This window comes from Temnothorax nylanderi, unplaced genomic scaffold, assembly GCF_030848795.1.
Source record: "Temnothorax nylanderi isolate EJ_2023f unplaced genomic scaffold, tnyl_v1.0 TNYL_tig0072_pilon, whole genome shotgun sequence".
NCBI classification, from domain to species: Eukaryota; Metazoa; Arthropoda; class Insecta; order Hymenoptera; family Formicidae; genus Temnothorax; species Temnothorax nylanderi.
Window position 1 is genome coordinate 724,451 of NW_027249134.1, and position 6,043 is coordinate 730,493.

Genomic DNA, 6,043 nt, shown 5'->3' on the forward strand with positions numbered 1-6,043 from the left:
CTGCCTGCCTGCCTGCCTGCCTGCCTTGCCTTGCCAGTTTGCGTGTTCGCTCGCAACTTGGATACCTCTACGTGTCCCCGACGCGGCTCGGCTCGACTCAGCCCGGCTCGGCTCCGGTGCTCCCCGGAATGGTGGAGGAGAATTGGAAGGAAGCCGCACCGCGCGAGAGTGCGACGAAGATGTAGGAATGCGAGAGGAAGGGCGCGATATACCGCGAAAAGCGCCGACGAGCGAGACCCTCTACCGTACCGTACCGTACCGCACCGCGCCGCGCCGACAGGCGGCTACGAACCGGTCGCTGCGGTTGCCGCGGTTAACCGCGCCGGTGCTCTCAACCCGCGGCGACCGCGACGGTCACGCAGCCGCTCTGTACCCCGGCTTCCTCCGCACGTACAGCTCTCTCGAAACGGCCCGATAGATTCGCCAAATTACGCTTACGAGAATTCTCTCGGCGCTTTATACATCTACGCGAAAATGTCGAGCCCGCGCGAAAACCGAATAATATTTCTCGAGTCTCGCTATCTCTCGTCCGAGAGATAACTCGCGCGATAATTGGAGAACATAACCATCCACCAGCGACCATCACTCATCATACGGGAGGATGCTATTTTAATTAATCGTTATCGGTCGAGAGCCTCTTCTCTCGCGACCATCAGCCTCCCGGTTTTATTCGTCCCGGAAGAGAGGGAGAAGAGGGAGGAAGCGAGAGTCAAAGGAGGCCCACAAAACGACTTGTGCGCCAACGTGGTCTACGGTCTTGCCAACGCGGAGATTTGCGAGGATGACGGAGCGCTCTGTGAGAGCACTCTCGTTAATATTTTTACTCTTGGACGACGACGGCAAGCACGCACGCGCACACACGGCCAGATTGAAAATAACTAAAATGCCGAATCACCACCGCTACTAACGGCCGCTCACACACATGGAGCTTAATGGAATGTGGAATTTTATTGTTCCGACACTTTTCCATTATGCAAATGCACCAAACAACTGCTTCCCTCCGCGATACGCATCGAGGAATCAATTTTAATTATCGTCGCGACGAATAATTAACAGATCATGTATTCGTATACGAAAAAAAAAGTTAACGTAAAGACTAATGAATGATTGCCGCGCGCGCTAATTGATTGCCGAAATCATTGTCGATATATCAATGGAAAACGCAAAAATTACGTGTCTCTGCCACAATTACTTTCCCATGTCCATGTCAATGCAACATGGCCCCAAACTGAAGATTCGAATATAATCCTATACACCCTTTGTCATTTTTCGTGCAACGTGATGGAGACCGATTATCCCTAATCAAATCGTTGAGCAATCCTGTCGCGAACTTCACCGAATGGCGTTAACACGGTTGATGGGAGCGGAACGGAGCAACCTTTGATTAATATCTCACTAATCCCAAAAAGTCATGGAAAAAGCGAGCCGACGGCGGCGCTTTTGGCAAAATGTTAGGATGATTGTGCGGCCTGCATATACATATATGCAGGTGTACGTGTATGGATGTATCGCCTCAAAGCTGCGACTCTAGCCGCGGCTGACAAATGCCTTCCGCGATTCTGGCAGCGGTATACCGTTATCCAAATTACAAATAACACACCGCCGTTGACGTTTTATCCAACGCCCGAAGACAAATTGCAGCCAACGTAGGACGGCCGAGCTCGAGATTATCCCCCTTCTCGCCGCCCCGCTGCTGCCGCCGCCGCCGCCGCCACCGCGCGTCTTCCAACTACTCTTCGTGGTGTAACCGCGTGTCGTGGACTCGGTTAATACCGGTAGTTGCTCGGCCCCTTGGTCGGCACACGGAATTAACACGGCGAAGTGTATTTATGGATCAGGCCCGACCAGATATCCCGAGGAGGAGCGCAGGCAGATCTCTTCCTCTCCCTTCGTCTCCCTCTCCGTCTGCTCGCCTCGCCTCGCCTCGCCTCTCGTCGGTGTTTCTTTTTTCTTCTTCCACGGTGGAGGATTAATTAATGAGACTGGACAAGCCAAGCATTATTACCTGCTTTACAGCGGCGCGGGGCACTGGCGTGGGAATGTCTCTTCTTCCCTCGATTACTACACCGAGCCGGCGAAATTTGCCGAGGGAACTTGGACCATTAATTTTCATTCACGATCGGAGCCGTGATAGCTCGCATGATATGTCTCGAACATGTAATGAACCGACGTGCTGCCGATCACATTTTTATCTCGTTTTTGTGACGAGAAGTTGGAATACGACGGCGCGGCGCGGCGGAAGAAATTGTCCGCTTACCGATACAATCTTCCGCGCGCACTTGCAACGCCGCTTGCATTTCACATCAGTGCTTGAAGCAGCGAACGTAAATTCGTCCCGGTAATGATTCCTCATCGTTGGTCGCGTCCTTTATCCCGGCCGGGTATCTACGGCGCGGAGCGCTCGGGCAACGCCGAGGGCGCGATAATCAAATAACATCGCCGCCCTTGTGCCCGACGCCATTGGCCCACATCCCACCGCATACAGGACGTGATACACGTGTACTCGCAGCGTGTAACGCGTGCTCGAATATAGTGGTCTCTCAGTGTGCATCGCCGGTGCATTTGCCATGCACTCGCAGAGAGCCACGTACCACGCGTAATGCACATTTGTAAAACTATACACGGGGCCCGGCAACCGCGACTAGACATTTTTCACCGTGCCGAGTAACTTCCTTAATTGAAACCTTTTGTGAAGGAACAAAGTGTATTCTCGGTAACTGTATAAAAAAAAACCCCGGGAGGGCACGAGAGAGGGAGAGAAAGGAAAAAGAGTGGAAAAAAAAGAGAAATTTGCCGTCATTTCAACTTTAATAGCAGCAGGAAGAAGAAATTACAGAGCGCGCGATATTAATGTCAGCGCGAAAGAGAAAGCATTATTATAGCCGCGACCGAGATGCCCGCGGCTAAACGCGTAATAGAGCACGTTTAAATTGGAGCGAAACTTAATTGATTAAAATGGACGTCGCGGCTTGGCTTAAAATTCGATTTTAGGTCAGTCGCGAAAGGTTAAATTAACTAACGAGATATTAGTGCCGCAGGGTAATTTAAGACTCTCTGGTAAGACGGCTGCTCTGTCGTATCGAGGTCACTTATACATTGTTAAACGCCGCGATCGATTTTTCACCGGATGGTCTGTGACTGTTATCTATATTGCAACGCTCATAAATAATTATCGATACCTCCCAAGTGCCGAGATATTTCTGAAGAAACATATCTGCGGCTTTACATCGATTTTGAAGGAGATTTATAAACATACGTGAAAGACTACGTGCGTCGGCCAGACGAAATTTCGATACACATGGAAGGTTAAGAGTCACCAAAGAGGACGACTGGTTTCTCGCGCGGAAAACGAATGGGCAGTCGTGTCGTTTATACACACTCGAGTCGAGAGAAACGAGCGAGCGAGCACGACGACGACGACGCCGAGAAGAATGAGAGCGAGGACGACAGCGACGGCGACGGCGAAGGCAACGACGACGACGAAGGCAACGACGACGACGACGACGACGACGACGTGGTGACGGCGAAGAGGGCGATTTCGTCACGGTAGTCACGATTGTCACGGTCGTCGCCCTGTGGCTGAGCGAAGCGGGGCAAGGGGAGACGAACGAACGCGCGCGCGCGACTAACAGAATTATACTCGCAGGCCATGGGAGGTTTTTAACGGTCGATTTGCCGCGTAGCTCTCTCTCTCGTGTGGGTCGCCACGCTATGCCGCGCTGTGTCCTCTCGAACTCTTCAGCGGCAGCTAAGAGCGACGGCGACAGCGCGACGTTCACCCCACAGCCAGTTAGTGCCCTTAAACTGTCCCTACCCTATGTGCCGTTCGGCGTTTCGTCACGCCGAACGGGGGGTCAAAACTGGCCGCAGATGTCGGCCATAAAGCTCGTACGGGCACGACCCAATGCTCTACTGATCGTCGTCCCCTCATACGTGTCCTTTCCCTTTCCGTCTTTCTCTCTTCCGCCCTTCCTCTGTATCTATGCATCATGCATCGCGTCGTTTCGCCATTGTATCTTCCGCCGAATACACGCCCTTAAATAAATCTATCCACGAACCCCCCGTCGCGTCTGCACCGTGACCACCAACCACCTACCCCTGCCTCCGTTGTCCTTTGTTACCTCCGTGCTGTTGTTACCGAGATTAGGTTCGCGTTCCACGCACGTCGTCCGGTTCTCCGACCTAACTCTCGACTCGACATCCTCGAGTTGCTTTTTTATTGGTACCGACGGTGGTGCGATTTCGAGAAATCTCGTCCCCCTAATCTCACGATGTAACAATGTCATATTTGCATCGAATCGACGTATCGCGTTCCGGCGCATTCGCCGCGTAATACGTACACGTTTACGAGCGTGTTAATCCTGACGGCGCGCGATGCACGCTGCCTCGCTGAATCGACGAACACCTATCGGACGTGACGGTGCGAGCAACCGTGACACGCTTCGAGAGATTCCAGCGCGATCTTTAATGACGAGGCGCGGCGGATTGTTAACGATCGCTCGTCGACGTTTAATTAGCCGAGGCTCGCGATTACGGGCAAGCGTTCGCTCGCTTGCATCTCGCAAGCGAACCAACAGCCAGGGCCCCGCGGCGTAATCGCAATCGCGACTGTAACGACCCGTGGCCGGAGAGGGACCGTAAAAGGCCGGCGAGAGTCAATGACGAGATTCGCTTCTTCTTCGTCGTGCCTCTCCCGATCCGTTCGTTTGTTCCTTCGCTCTCGCCTCTCGTCCTTCCTCCGCATCGCCACTCTTCCTCCATTCCGTCCGCTCTTGCACCATCCGTGGCACTTTTGTGCAATGCCGCGTTGCACGCACGCACGAAGCGAATCGGCGAATTACGACGATTGAAATTCAATTCCGCGCGCGGCCGAGCGGCTAATTAGACGCAATTGCGGCGCGGCGCGGCGGCTAGGCAACTAGACGACTCGTCGTCGGTATGCAGGGACCTCGAGTCTACCCTGGAGGCTCGCTCGTTGCACGTATCTCGCAGCTTGTGATTATTAGCGAGTGAGCTCGGTGTGATGCCCAAAAACGCCGGAAGTTATCTCTTCAAGCGAGATATACACGAATATAATCGACGTGGCTTAGCCTCGAGACAGTCAAGAGCGCGAATTATGGATAGCCTGGGAGAGTACGTAATAATCCGCTTTTGCGATTCGAACTCGAGAGACATACTTCTCCGGGCTGTGTGCTGTGTGTACGAGGTCGTAAGCCGGTCAAAAGCCGTAAGGCGCGGGACGATTAACGTGGTCGGGCATGCGTGACGAATAATTATCCGTTCGAAAGCTGCGTCGGCAGTCTGTCGGCGTTAACCGGCAACTCGTTGCCCGCAATGTTGCGACATTGAAGTCGTAAACGACGTCGATCATCGTTTATCGATGGCTACTCCGATTAAACGTTTGTACTCATTGACGTTACACGCATTATACGCGTGTGTTATCTCAAATGCACGCACGCATAATTAAAAATTCATGTAGCGTTTATTTATACGCGTTAAAAAATACCGCATATGTCTGTAAAATCGCGAACAGTGCTTCGTGTAAATTCTTTAGTCAATACGAAGCCGAAAGTAATGAAGTGTAATAGAATTTCGACGACACGTTTTTTAATTCGTATAGAGAGAGCCGACTTTCCTCAGTGAAAATTATTTTAAGAGGCCGTGAGGTGTAAACAAAATTTTTCGCGAGGCAGGAAGAGTCCCATTATGTAAAGTTTAGCAACCGGTGCTGACAATTAGCACTTGTAAAATCGCAAACGGACGTCGGTCGCTGTACGCGACAGACGGCGGACCCTCTTCGATCGGACTCGTGTTTACGGAGTAAACAAATCGCCCCGATTGAGGGGACCGTGACTGCCGCGTCATCGAGCATCGGTCTCCCCGCCTCATCCTCTCGAACCATCGACTTCACTTCACGGTTCGAAGTTAGCAACACGATTCCAGCTCGTGCCCCCTCTTCTAGCACGCTCTTACTTTTCCCCTCCCTGACGACTTTCCACCCCCTCTTTTTTTCCCCAGTTAACCATCGTACGGTCTATATTGC